General features: G+C 46.5%; 1 protein-coding gene and 1 long non-coding RNA gene across 10 annotated transcripts in view; one reads left to right on the forward strand and one right to left on the reverse strand.

Moving 5' to 3' along the window:
• Nucleotides 1-1,618: 1,618 nt before the first annotated feature.
• On the reverse strand, nt 1,619-7,652 carry LOC140458806 (uncharacterized). The gene is made up of 2 exons (XR_011953711.1): nt 7,494-7,652; nt 1,619-2,909 (listed from the first exon to the last, which is right to left on the reverse strand). It is a non-coding gene; the product is annotated as an uncharacterized lncRNA (long non-coding RNA).
• The window catches only part of LOC140458803 (scavenger receptor cysteine-rich domain-containing protein DMBT1-like), a 144,196-nt gene continuing 136,473 nt past the window's right edge, over nt 7,426-15,148 (forward strand). For 7 of the 9 annotated variants that reach the window (XM_072553447.1, XM_072553448.1, XM_072553445.1 and 4 more), the window contains exon 1: nt 7,426-7,854. The gene's annotated coding sequence lies outside the window, so the exon portion shown is untranslated. The remainder of the gene's footprint in view (nt 7,855-15,148) is intronic. The other 2 variants (XR_011953704.1, XR_011953705.1) reach the window with 1 other exon arrangement.

Here is a 15,148-nt window from a genome sequence, read left to right on the forward strand (position 1 = left end):
TAAATACTAGTTAACTGTTCCAATATAGTCACATCCCATACACACATCCCTTGGCAAAAAGGCAAATTTACGAGTCAGATCTTTTCATATCAGCACCAACCATAAGAAGAGAAAATTCAGTTTCCAGCTGTAACTGAGAGAGGCCAAAAAAAGCTTCAACTTCTTCAAAACTCCAGCAGCTTCTGCTGAATCTAAAAGCGAAAAAAAAGCCGAGACATCCTGCTCTGTGAAAGCTGACCACACCCATCCAGGCTGCTTCTATTGTTCCAACTTTAAAATAGAACCCAAGGCCTCATAAGCAATTTCTGCTATCACAGCCTGCCGGATACCTCTCATTAAGTCTTTATCCTAAAAGAAGCCAAGACAAAATACACCTCTTAAAGTCACACTGCAGAATCCCATGCAGATTCTAAAGATCACTGCCATCAATCTGGCTGTCAAAAATTTAAACAAGTTAAAACAAAAGGGAGCCAAATGACCCAGACACTGTAAAACCAGAGGTATTCTACACATGCAGATGAAAAAAGAAGACCTTCACTTGACCAAGAGCCCCTTTGCACCTTGTTGATTATTTGCTGAGCTTCATATTTAAACAAAACTGCTAATTCCTTTGGCAATGTCAGGAGTGAGGAAGCCCTCCTTCAACAATTAGTTGCAGTTCTTGTGCTTTAAACATCTGACAGCAAATCATCACAAATGGTCACATGGGAAGGAGACATTGCATCCAACAGTCAAATCAAGAGTGACATCAGTCAACTATATAAGGAACCTGCACCCAGTAGGCTCTCAAAAGAATGAAATGGAAAATGAAATGAAAGTATCATTCAGTATCACACTGATGAAAATGACTAGAAGATCCAATGTTTCCATGGACATCATGCAAACTGTCTCATAAACAGAAACAGATGGAAAGGCAATGGACTTCCTGATAGAGAATCACGAGGATTAGATTACATTACAGTGTGGAAACAGGCCCTTCAACCCAACAAGTTCACACCGACCGGCTGAAGCGCAACCCACCCAGACCCCTTCCCCTACATTTATCCCTTCACCTAACAGTACGGGCAATTTAACATGGCCAATTCACCTAACCTGCACATTTTTGGACTGTGGGAGGAAACCAGAGCACCCGGAGGAAACCCACGCAGAGACGGGGAGAATGTGCAAACTCCACACAGTCAGTCGCCTGAAGTGGGAATTGAACCTGGGTCTCTGGCGCTGTGAGGCAGCAGGGCTAACCACTGTGCCACCGTGCTTCCCACAAATTGTCGGAGAAATTTGATTAGATTCCCTACAGTGTGGAAACAGGCCCTTCAGCCCAACCAGTCCACACCGACCCTTCGAAGAGTAACCCACCCAGACCCCCATTTCCCTCTGACTAATGCACCTAACACTATGGCCAATTCACCCTGACCTGCACATCTTTGGACTGTGGGAGGAAACCGGAGCACCCGGAGGAAACCCACGCAGACACGGGGAGAATGTGCAATCTCCACACAGAGAGTCACCTGAGGCTGGAATCGAACTTGGGACCCCTGGTGCTGTGAGGCAGCAGTGCTAACCACTGAGCCACCACGTCACCCCATTTGCCCAATACGTTAGAGATCACAAAGCACAGTTTGAAGTGAAACTGACAAACAGTTTATTACAAGCGATATCACTGGAAGAGAAACTGACCAGGCTGACACAGACTGACAGTCTATACAGGCAGATCAGACTATCTCTTCCCAGAGCTGAGGATGAGACCAGTTTTTTAAAATAATGCTGCACAATAAGGCTGATTAAGAAATTGGGAAAATACAATGTATCTGGAAACAGAGTAATCTAGTGACAAAGATGCTAATTGGGAAACAGCTATTGGATGAATGTCCTGTTCCTTCACACAATGCAACATCCTGACAGTATCGCCGGTTCCATTCCTCTTCACAGGTAGGTGTTAGTGTCTCCTCTGAAGTGGTGAGGTGCTTCCTTGTCTTACCCTGGGAGCAATGCTCTTGCTAATACCTCTCGGTCTGACCAGTTCTTTGTGTGGCTTTGGTATTGCTGGGTTGTGAAACTGCCCTCGGGGCTTTGGGATAACTGTGTTGCTCTGACATTGTAAATGGCAGCTTGTCTGCGAGTGCTGCTTAGTTTGGCTTGTCAGCCTGCTTGGCCCCTGCTGAGGCATTCTGGGTGCTTTTTGGTAACTTTGGCCAATTTTGCTTTTGTAGACCAGGCTGGCAGGGTGACAGATCTTTTCCCACAAGGATGATCAATTATGTTATGAAGATGTGGGTGTACTTTAAGAGAGTTAAAAGCAGCAGATCTATCAGACACAGCACCAAGTGTTCTCAATAAGCCAACAATGTATGTAACACTTGGTCAAACACCTTGGTTAGCTTGTTGCCTGGAGATGAAAACTAATTCAAATTCGATGCCCCCCCAAAAAAAATAAATCACAATTTCCAATCAGGTTTGCATTGAGTATATTGTCAAACTTAAAAGCCAATGACACAATCCGATGCACTGGGATATAAGACTAGAGGAAAATTGAACTGTTGGGAGGAGAACTGCCAGGTCTTAGCATGTAACAGACTGCCTGTGAAAATGCAGGCTAGCCTGGGATGACTGAGACTTCACCTTGGTGCTCGATCTCAATCCGCCCTTTCCTCTTCCAGACATAGCCCCCCCAGTCCCAGAAACACTGTCACCGAGAATACTCCAATCCGCCCACATTGCGCCCCGTTATACCTTCGGGAGGAATGGTGGGGCGGCCGTTGCTGATTGGTCACATTGTTCAGCGTTTCCTAATGTTGTTTCAGTAGCCAATTAGATATCTGCTTCATTGCCCAATCCGGAGGGGGCACGGAGAGGGAGGGTGGAAAATCCCGGCACTGAATCATCAACCGCTTTCTTCCCAATTTGGAAACCTGCCAATGTGTACAAAAAAGGGGAAGTTTTACAAAGAAGAATCCATCAGTACTTTTTAAATTTGCTTTTAGATTACAAATATCATCTTCATAAAACGTCTGTCTGCTTTTTGTAATTTAGCTTTTTTTTAAACTTGAGAACCAGCCATAAAACGAAGGAGCAGAAATTAGGCTGTTCAGCCCATTAGTCTGCATTGCCATTTAATCATGGCTGATAGGTTTTTCAACCCCACTTTCTTGCTTTCTCGCTCTGACCTTAGGGTCTTGATTGCCAAAGAGACCAATCTGTCCCTGTTTTAAATATACTCAGTTAAAAAACACACAACACCAGGTTATAGTCCAACAGGTTTATTTGGAAGCACTAGCTTTTGGAGCACCGCTCCTTCATCAGGTGGTTGTGATGGAGCAGTGCTCTGATAGCTAGTGCTTGTGTTGTGTGATTTTTAGCTTTGTCCACTCCAGACCAACACTGGCTCCTCCACATCTTAAATACATTTGATGACCTGGCCTCCACAGCCTTCTGTGATAACGAATTTCAGAGATTCACCACTCTCTGGCTGAAGAAGTTTCCCCTTATCTCCATTCTAAAAGGTTTTCCCTTTAGTCTAAGTCTGTGCCCATGGATCTTCATCTCTCCTGTGAATGAAAATATCTTCCCAAAATCTACTCTGTCCAGGCCATTCAGTATTCTGTAAGTTTCTATCAAATCCCCCCTCATCCTTCTAACCTGCATCTAGTATAAACCCAAACGTTCTTCATTTGTTCAGCCTTTTATTCCATTGACCATTTTCGTGAACATCCTCTGGGCCTGCTCCATGGATATGGGGCCCAAAATTGCTCTGAATGCTCCAAATGTGGTCTGACCAGAGCCTTATAAAGCCTTAGAAGTACATCCTGCTTTTATATTGTAGTCCTCTTGACATTAATGTGATTCACAATGAAACGTTGACCAGGCAGAGCCGTGTTTCCTGAAAGAAATTGTCAGTGGGTTTACAGGGATATGGGCCAAGTGCTGGCAAATGGAATTAGATTAGTTTAGGATATCTGGTCGGCAAGACACTCAGTTGTATCAAACGCTAGAAAGTCACAACAAAGAAATGAAACCAGACAGACCACCTGGCATCGACCTTGGAACAGGAAAAGACAACAGCAAAAGCACAAACAGCCCAGTCAACCATGCAAAGTCCTCCTTACCAACATCTGGGGGCTAGTGCTGAAATTGAGAGAACTGTCTCACAGACTAGTCAAGCAACAGCCTGACATAGTCATTCTTACAGAATCATATCTTACAGGTAATGCCCCACACACAACCATTACCATCCCTGGATATATCCTGTCCCACCGGTATAGACCCAGCAGAGCTGGCGTTACAGTGGGATATTGTCGGGAGGGAGTTACCCTGGGAGTCCTTGACATTGACGCTGGACCCCATGAGGTCTCATGGCATCAGGTTAAACATGGGCAAGGAAATCCCTTACTGGTTACCACGTACCCTCCTCCTTCGGCTGATGAATCAGTACTCCTCCATGTTGAACAACACTTGGATGAAGCCCTGAAGGTGGCAAGGGTGTAAGATGTACTCTGGCTGGGGGATTTCAGTGTCCACCACCAAGAGTGGCTCGGCAGCAACATTACTGATCGAATTGTTCAGGTCCAAGAGGATTTCACTGTTGGACTGGGTCTGTGATAGGTAGTGAAGGAACCAACAAGAGGGCAAAACATACTGCCGTCTGCAGAAGCATCTGTCCATGACAGTACAGGTAAAAGTCACCACTGCACTGACCTTGTGTTAACAAAGTCCCACCTTCACATTGAGAATAACCTGCCCTGTGTTGTGAGACACTATCACCGTGCTAAATGGGACAGACTTCGAACCAATCTAGTAGCTCAAGCCCGGGCATCCATGAGGCACTGTGGGCCATCAACAGCAGCAGGACTTTACTCCAGCACAATCTGTAACCTCATGGCCTGGTATATCCCCCACTCAACCATTACCTTCAAGCCTGGTTCAATGGAGAGTGCAGGAGGGAATGCTAGGAGCAGCATCTAGCATTACTAAAAATGAGGTATCAACCTGATGAAGCTACCAAACAGGACTACTTCTGTGGTAAACAGCATAATAGCAAGTGATAGAACAGAGCTAACTGATCCCACAACCAACAGGTCAGATTTAAGCTCTGCAGTCCTTCCACATCCAGTGGTGAATGGTGGTGGATAATTAAACAACTCACTGGAGGAGGAGGAGGCTCCACAAATAGCCCCATCCTCAATGATGGAAGAGCCCAGCACATCAGCGCAAAAGATAAGGCTGATACATTCGCAGCAATCGTCAGTTGGACACGCCGAGTGGATGGTCCATCTCGGGCTCCTCCAGTGTTCCTCAGCATCAGAGATACCAGTCTCCAGTCAATTCGATTCACTCCACGTGATATTAAGAAAGGGCTGGAGGCACTGGATACTGCAAAGGCAATGGGCCTTGATCACATTCCAGCAATAGTATTGAAGACGTGTGCTCCAGAAGTTGCTGCTCCCTTGGTCAAGCTCTTCCAGTACAGTTCCAACACTGGCATCGACCCGACAATGTGGAAAATGGCCCAGGCATGCCCTGTAAACAAAAAGCAGGACAAATCCGACCCGTCCAATTACTGTCCAATCAGTCTACTCTCCATTATCAGTAAAGTGATGGAAGGGGTCACCAACAGGGCTATCAAGCAGTACCTGCTCAGTGACACCCAGTTTCAGGGTGGGTCACTCATCAGGGTCACTCATCTCCTGATCTCATCACAACCTTGGTTCAAACATGGGCAAAAGAGCTGAATTCCAGAGGGGAGGTCAGAGTGAAAGTCTGCATTTGCCCAAGTATGGCATCAAGAAACCCTGGCAAAACTGGAATCAATGGGTATCGAGGGGGTAACACTCCGCTGGTTCGAGTCATACTTGGCACAAAGGAAGATGGTCATGGTTGTGGAGGGTCAGTCATCTCAGCTCCAGGACATCTCTGCAGGAGTCCTTCAGGATAGTGTCCTCGGCCCAACAAACTTCAACTGCTTCAACAATCACCTTCCATCTGTCAAAAGTCAGAACTGGAGATGTTCGTCGATACTTGCATAGTGTTCAGCGCCATTTGTGACTCCTCAGATACAGAAGCAGTCCATGCTCAAATGCAACAAGATCTGGACAAGTCCAGGCTTGATCCGACTAGTGGCAAATAACATTTGTGCTATACAAATGCCAGACAATGACCATCACCAATAAGAGACACACTAACCACCGCCCCTTGACATTCAACGGTATTACCATCACTGAAACCAGGACCATCCAGGACAAAGCAACCCGCTTGACTGGCACTACATCTACAAACAATCAATCCCTCCACCTCTGGGACTCAGTAGCAGCAGTATGTACTATATACAAGATCCTTGGACAACACCTTGCAAACCCATGACCACTTCCACCTAGAAGGACAAGGGCAGCAGGTACTTGGGAACACCATTTTTTTTTAGATTAGATTACTTACAGTGTGGAAACAGGCCTTTCGGCCCAACAAGTCCACACAGCCCCGCCGAAGCACAACCCATCCATACCCCTACGTTTACCCCTTTACCTAACACTACGGGCAATTTAACATGGTCAATTCACCTGACCTGCACATCTTTGGACTGTGGGAGGAAACCAGAGCACCCGGAGGAAACCCATGCAGACACGGGGAGAATGTGCAAACTCCACACAGTCAGTCGCCTGAGGCGGGAATTGAACCTGGGTCTCTGGCGCTATGAGGCAACAGTGCTAACCACTGTGCCACCGTGCCGCCCACAGCTACCATCAGCTACAAGTTCCCCTCCAAGCCACTCGCCATCCTGACTTGGAAATATACCACCGTTCCTTCACAGTCATTGGGTCAAAATCCTGGAACTCCCCCCCTAATGCATTCTGGGACAACCCACAGCAAGGGGTCTGCAGTGATTCAAGAAGGCAGCTCACCACCACCTTCTCAAGGACAAATAGGGATGGGGTATCAAGGCTGCCCAGACAGCGATGCCCACGTCCCACAGATGAATATAAAAAGAAGCTGTTTTTTTCCTCGATTGGCAGCATCAGCAATGCTGATGAGGATGGGAGAAAGCCTGATTTGTGACTGAATCTGGGGAAACACATTTCGACAACGTCTCCATTCATCTGAAAGGACAGTTTCAATACCCATTCCCATTGGATCCCCCTCACAGCCACAAACTCTTTCTGAGTTCACTTCCCCCTCTCCCGTCTCTAGACAGGGGATTTCCCTCCCTCTGTGACTGTGTCTGATCCTCTAACCCTGCTGAGCGGTTTCCATCACATCCCTGTCCCGTTCACAGCTGGACAAGCTGCACTGGTCAACACTTTGCTACCATCTCTGATTTACAGCTCTGTTAGAATGACTGTGCAGCAGAGACTTTCGAGCTTTAAATTTGATTATCATAACATCTTGCAATCATTGTAACCTTTCAGCACCATGCCAATGTTATCATTCCCTCATTCCTCCCCCACCCCACACCTTTAACTGCAGCTCCCATCATCTCCACCCCTCCTCCTGAAGAAGGGTTCTACCTAAACCGTTGCCTTGTTCACCTCCTGATGCCGCCTGGCTTGCTGCGTTCCTCCAACCTCCTGCTTGTCTAGTTTGCATTCCCAGCATCTGCAGTTTTTTTTTGTCTAACTGAAGTTATTCACTGCAGTTTAAAATCAGGCTGAACAACAGTTCCCGCCTTGCACTGCTCCCATTCAGCCAGCAGATGGCAGAAGGCCACAATTGTTATTGAAAGTTGTTCTTTGTGTGAATATATTGGGGGGCCAACAGAAAGGTGAGTCACCACTTAAAGTTTCAAAAAAACCTAGCTCGACGAGCAGAGCCCTCCATTTCTGTTCCAGAGGCAGCTCTGACCAACAAGGACTCTCGTGTGTTGTTAAGGTAAGGCTTTTCAATTTATATTTCTTGTGTATCGTGTGATTGATTAAAAGATTAATTGAATAAGACTGTAGCAGAGAAGTACTAGAAATTATTTAACTCATAAATTTGTACAAATTAATTAAATAAGTAGAGATGGATGGACAGGTGAAGTGCTGTAGCTGTATGATGTGGGAGCTGGCTGATCCCATTGTGAATGGCAGTGACCACATCTGCAGCAAGTGTAGGTCCTGGATCAGAATTGATGATCTGGAATTTGAGCTTCAAACACTGCGACACATCCAGGAGGGGGAGAGGTACCTGGGCACTTTGTTTCAGGAGGCAGTCACACCCAGTAGATTAAGTAATTCAAATTCACTTAGTGATCAGGGACAAACAGGGCGTGACTGTATGTGAGGCATGCAGGGGGATCCTGAGTTCAGAAGTGGAGGAGCCTCAGTCCTTGACCTTGTCCAGCAGTTATGAGATTCTTGCTCCCTGTACGGATGAAGGAAAGGGCTATGGACAGGATGACCCAGCTGACCATGGCACCATGGTGCAGAAGGCCATTCAAGGGGGGGGGGGGGGGAATGCAAAAAGACAAGTAGTTATCATAGAGGATTCTATAATTAAGGGACAGATTGCAAGCCGTATCGGGAGTCCCGCATGGTGTGTTGCCTGCCTGGTGCCAGGGTGCAGGGCATCTCTGACCGGCTTGAAAGGATATTGGAGCGGGAGGGGAAGGATCCAGTTGTTATGGTCCATGTCAGGACTAACAGTGTAGGCAAAGCTCGAGTGGAGGACCTGTTTGGGGATTATCAAGTGCTAGGAAAGAAATAGAAGTACAGGTCCTCAAGGGTCATAATCACCTGATTACTGCCCGAGCCACGTGCCAACTGGCACAGAGATAAGGAAGTTAGGGAAGTAAACACATGGCTAAGGGATTGGTGTGGGAAAGAGGGGTTTCATGGGGCATTGGCATCAGTTTTGGAACCGGGGGGGGATCTGTACCGATGGGACCGATCTGGAACCAGTGTTCTAGTGAAAAGGATAAATAGGATGGTCAGGAGAACTTTAATCTTCTGAGGTGGGGGAAAGGAAAAGCGAGAGGGAGTGTGGAGTTAAATGGAAAGATAAACAGCAAAATAACTTGTGTGCAGGTGGGTTTCAGCTCGAGGCAGACCAGCAATGCAGCAATAACTTAGGACATCTTAGGATTTCCAATATCTCTAATAATGATAAGAAAGTTAGCACTTTGCCTGAATGTTTGTAGTATTTGTAACAAAGTAGATGAATTAACAGCACAAATCAATGCGAATGATTATGATGTGGTAGGCATCACAGAGACGTGGTTGCAGGGGCTTCAGGATGGGCAGTTAAACATCCAAGGATTTATAACATCAAAAAGACAGGGAGGTGGGCAGAGGGGGTGGGGCTACCTTGAGTTAAGATTGAAATTAAATCTACGGCACTGAATGACATTGGGTCAGAGGATGTGGAGTCTGTGTGGGTGGAGTTGAGGAACCACAAGGGCAAAAAAAACCATAATGGGAGTTATGTACAGACCTCCTAACAGTGGTCAGAATCACGAGCGAAAGATGTACCAAGAAATAGATACGGCATGTCAGAAAGGCAAGGTCATGGTGATCATGGGGGACTTCAATACACAGGTAGACTGGTGGATTCAATGTTGCTGGTGGATTCAAAGAAAGGGAATTCATGGAATGCTTACAGGATAGCTTTTTGGAACAGCATGTGATGGAGCCCACAAGGGAGCAGGCTATTCTGAACTTAGTGCTATGTAATGAGCCAGACTTTAGAAAAGATCTTAAAGTAAGGGAACATTTAGGAGGCAGCCACTATAATATGGTCGAGTTCGGTCTGCAGTTTGAAAGATAGAAGGCAAAATCAGAAAATGCACAGCAGATCAGGCAGCATCAGGAGCAGGAGATTCGACGTTTCAAGCATGAGCCCTTCATCAGGAATGAGGTTTGTAGGCCTTAGGGGGGAGCTGAGATATAAATGGGAAGGGGTGGAGTTGGGGGTAAGGTAGCTGAGAAAGCGATAGGTCGATGAAGGTGAGGGAGAAGGTGATAGGTCGTGGAGGGGTGGAGCGGTTGGATGGAGAATGGTGATGGACAGGTCAGGAGGGCAGTGCCAAGTTGGAGGCTTGGGACTGGGATAATGTGGGGGGTGAGGGGAAATGAGGAAATTGTTGAAATCCACATTCATGCCGTGTGGTTGCAGGGTCCCAAGGTGGAATAGGAGGCGTTCTTCCTCTAGGCATCAGGTGGTAACGGTTTGGCAGTGGAAGAGGCCCTTGATGGAGTGGCAGTGGGAGTTGAAGTGTTCAGCCATGGGGCAGTGGGGTTGGTGGGTGCAGGTGTCCTAGAAATGTTCTCTGAAACGATCCGCAAGAAGAAGCCCTCTCTCCCCGATGTAGAGGAGATCACACCAGGTGCAATGGGAACAGGAGATGACATTGGTAGAGGTACAGGTAAATTTCTGTCGAATGCAGAAGGATCCTTTTGGGGGTTCCATCTATCCTCTTCACCTCCAAGCCCAACCTATCACCTTCTCCCTCACCATCATCTACCTATGGCTTTCTCAGCCTCCTCCTCCCAGCCTCACCCCTTCCCATTTATCTCTCAATCCCCACCCTGCAGCCCACGAGGGTCATTCCTGATAAAGGGCTTACGCCCAAAACTCCTGGTCTCCGGATGCTGCCTGATCTGCTGTGCATTTTCAGCACCACACTCTCGACTCTGATCCACAGTCCTCACTTTTCCCTCTCAAGGCTAGCCAGTAATATTAGAAATAATAGTAAAAGATTCTTTCAATGCATAGGAAACAAATGAGAGGCAAAAGTAGACATTGGGTCGCTCCAAATTGATGCAGGAAGGTTCGTGCTGGGAGATAAGGAAATAGCTGAAAAACTTAATAAGTACTTTGCGTCAGTCTTCACAGTGGAAGACGTGAGTAATATCCCAACAATTAAGGAGAGTCGGGGGCAGAGTTGAGTATGGTAACCGTTACAAAAGAGAAAGCGCTAGAAAAGCTAAAAGGTCTAAAATTTGATAAATCTCCTGGCCCCGATGGACTACATTCTCAGGTTCTGAGGGAGGTGGCTGAGGAAATAACGGAGAAATTGGTTGTGATCTTTCGAAAATCACTGGAGTCAGGGAAAGTCCCGGATGATTGGAAAATCACAGTTGTAATCCCCTTATTCAAGAAAGGACCAAGACAAAAAATGGAAAATGAGAGGCCGATTAGCCTAACCTCTGGTGTTGGAAAAATTCCAGAATCCATCATTAATGATGAGATTTCTAAATTCTTGGAAGTGCAGGGTTGGATTAGAACAGGTCAGCATGGATTTAATAAGGGGAGGTTGTGCCTGACAAACCTTTTAGAGTTCTTTGAAGAGTTAATAAGTAGGTAAGACCAGGGGGTAAACCCACTGAATGTTATCTATCTAGGCTTCCAAAAGGCCGTTGGTAAGGTGCCTCAGGGGAGGCTGCTGAATAAGCTGAGGGCCCATGGTATTGGAGGTGAGCTACTGGCATGGATTGAGAATTGGCTGTCTGATAGAAGGCAAAGAGTTTGGGTAAAAGGTTCTTTTTCAGAATGGCAGCTGGTTGCAAGTGGTGTCCCACAGGGTTTATTGTTGGGGCCGTAGTGTTCACTTTATATATTAATGATCTGGATGAAGGGACTGGAGGCATTCTGTCGAAGTACATCAATGATACGACATTAGGTGGACAGGCAGATAGTACTGAGGAGGTGAGGAGGCTGCAGAAAGATTTAGACAATTTAGGTGTGTGGTCCAGGAAATGGCTGATGAAATTCAACATGAGCAAATGTGAGGTCTTGCACTTTGGAAAAAAGAATACAAGCATGGACTATTTTCTAAATGATGAGAAAATTCATAAAGCCAAAGTACAAAGGGATCTGGGAGTGCTAGTCCAGGATTCTCTAAAGGTTAACTTGCAGGTTGAGTCCGCTATTAAGAAAGCAAACGTAATGTTGTCATTTAACTCAAGAGGGTTGGAATATACAAGCAGCAATTTGTTACTGAGACTTTATAATACTCTAGTTAGGCCCCATTTGGAATATTGTGTCCAGTTTTGGGCGCCACACCTCCAGAATCAACCTTATGACAATCCTCTTTACCCTCTCTAGTCCAGTCTATCCTCTCTGAAGTAAGGAGAGCAAAACTGCACACAGTACTTCAAGTGTGGTGTCAACAGCACCCTATACATCTGTGACAAAACCTCCCTGCTTTTAAACTCAGTCACTTCATCAATGAAGGACATAATTCCATTTGCCTTCCTAAATTACTTGTTGTACCTGCAGATCAATCTTCTGTGATTTATGCATAAGGACACCCAGGCCCCTCTGCCCAGCAGCATGCTGCAATTTTTTCACATTCAATCGTCTTTTTTACTGTTATTCCTACCAAAATGAATGACCTTTGCCCACTCACTGAAGCCATGTCCCTTTCCAAAGTTTCACAGTCCTCTGCACACTTTGCTCTATCACTCATCTTAGTGTCATCTGCAAACTTTGACATACTACACCTGGTCCCCAACTCAAAATGATCTATGTAAATTGTGAATAAATTTGGTCCCAACACTGATCCCTGAGGCACATCACTAGTCACTGACTGCTAACCAGAAAAGCACTCATTTATTCCCATTCTTTGCTTCCTGCTAGTTAAACATTCCTCTATCTATGCTAATACATTACCTGTAACGCTATGCATCTTGGGGGGTGGGTGGGATGCTGGGGGCCAGGGCAGGGTCATGCATGTGCTCCTCTAGACAGGAACACCCCTATCTGGGGCAGGGGAGAGCCTCACATGTGCGCTCCTCTGGGCAGGAACACCCGTCTCGGGGTTGTGGGCAGGGGGGAGTGGCGCATAGTCACACATGCTCTGCTTGAGGAAGCAGCTTGATATCATTGACATTGAACAGAGAGTGACAGCAGCAATGTTAAACTCACTCTGAGTGTTGGGTGATTGGGATCTGAACACAAAGATTTATTTCAACAAAAAAGAAATGTTGACGTGAGGAGAGCTCCCCCATTGCTGTCTCCATAATGCCATAAGACATAGGAGTGGAAGTAAGGCCATTTGGCCCATCGTGTCTACTCTGCCATTTAATCATGGCTGATGGACATTTCAACTCGGCGAAAGTGAGGACTGCAGATGCTGAAGATCAGAGTCAAGATTAGCATGGTGCTGGGAAAGCACAGCAGGTCAGGCAGCATCTGAGCAGCAGGAAAATTTGACATTTCTGTCAAAAGCCCTTCTCCCCATATCCCTTAATTCCTTGTGAGATGAAGAAGTTATCAATCTCTGCCTTGAAGACATCTAATGTCCCGGCCTCCACTGCGCTCCGCGGCAATGAATTCCACAGGCCCACCACTCTCTGGCTGAAGAAATGTCTCCTCATTTCCATTCTAAATTGACCCCCTCTAATTCTAAGGGGGTCCTAGTCTCCCCACCTATTGGAAACAAATTCCCAGCATCCAGTCTTTCTAAGCCATGCGTTATCTTGTAAGTTTCTATTAGATCTCCACTTAACCTTCTAAACTCTAATGAATACAGTCCCAGGATCCCGAGCTGTTCATCGTATATTAGGCCTACCATTCCAGGGATCATCCGTGTGAATCTCCATTGGACATACTCCAGTGCCAGTGTGGGATTATATTCATTGGAATTTAGAAGAATGAGGGGGAATCTTATAGAAGCATGTTAAATTATGAATGGAATAGATATGATAGAAGAAGAGGGGATATTTCCACTGGTGGGTTAAACTAGGATAAGAGGGCAGAGCCTCAAAATTAGGGGGAGCAGATTTAGCACTGGATTAAGAAGGAACTTCTTCCCCCAGAGGGTTGTGAATCTGTGGAATTCTCTGCCCAGGGAAGTAGTTGAGGCTTCCACAGTAAGTGTTTTTTAAAACAAAGATCAATCATTTTTTGAACAGTAAAGGAATTAAGGGTTATAATGGGAGGATGGGTAAGTGGAGTTGAAGACACGAAGAGATCAGCCGTGATCTTATTGAAGGGCAGAACAGGCTCGAAGGGCTGGATGGTCTACTCCTCCTTGTTCTTATGTGACTCACATAGATATAATAATCAAGTGACTTCCAAGCACACATTGTGTGCCAACGTCTGATTAAAAAAAGAGAGAAAATGCATACATACACACGGACTCATTTAGAATATGTCCAAAGTACACACACTGTCCCTGAGACACATTACAAAATCACACAGCAACATTGCATCAACTGACAGCTACAGTTGGTTAACTACACTCTCATATTCACGGAGCAGAAGCTGACAGGCATAGATAGATAACCACACTCACGTATTGACATAGCCAAATCCGACAGTTATAAATTGATTAGGGGAAAGTGAGGACTGCAGATGCTGGAGATTAGAGTCGAGAGTGTGGTGCTGGAAAAGCACAGCAGATCAGGCAATATCTGAGGAGCAGGGGAATCAAAGTTCCGGGAAATAGCCCTTCATCAGGAATAAGGCTGTGAGCTGAGGGAGTGGTGAGGTAAATGGGAGGGGGGTGAGGCTGGAGGGAAGGCAGCTAAGAGTGCGATAGGCAGATGGAAGTGGGGGTAATGGTGATAGGTCAGAGAGGAGAGTAGAGAGGATAGGTGGGAAGGAAGATGGACAGGTAGGACAGGTCATGAGGACAGTGCCAAGTTGGAGGGTTGGAACTGGGATAAGGTGGGGGGAGGGGAAATGAGGAAACTGGTAAAATCCATATTGTTGCTGTGGGGTTGATGGGTCCCGAGGCGGAAGATGAAATGCTCTTCTTCCAAGCTTTGGGTGGTGAGGGAGTGGCGATGGAGGAGGTCCAGGACCTGCATGACCTCGGCGGAATGGGAGGGGGAGTTTAAGTGTTCGGCCACAGGGCGGTGGGGTTGGTGGGTGCGACTGTCCCGGAGCTGTTCTCCAAAGTGCTTTGTGAGTAGGCATCCAGTCTCCCCAATGTAGAGGAGACCACATCGGGAGCAACGGATACAATAAATTATATTAGTGGATGTGCACGTGAAACTTTGATGGATGTGGAAGGCTCCTTTGGGGCCTTGGATGGAGGTGAGGGAGGAGGTGTGGGCACAGGTTTTGCAATTTCTACAGTGGCAGGGGAAGGTGCCGGGATGGGAGGGTGGGTTGTAGGGGGAGTGGACCTTATGAGGGAGTCATGGAGGGAATGGTCTTTACGGAAAGCAAATGGGGTAGGGAGGGAAATATATCTGTGGTGGCGGGATGTGTTTGTAGGTGGTGGAAATGGTGG

This window comes from Chiloscyllium punctatum, chromosome 34, assembly GCF_047496795.1.
Source record: "Chiloscyllium punctatum isolate Juve2018m chromosome 34, sChiPun1.3, whole genome shotgun sequence".
Taxonomy (NCBI): Eukaryota; Metazoa; Chordata; class Chondrichthyes; order Orectolobiformes; family Hemiscylliidae; genus Chiloscyllium; species Chiloscyllium punctatum.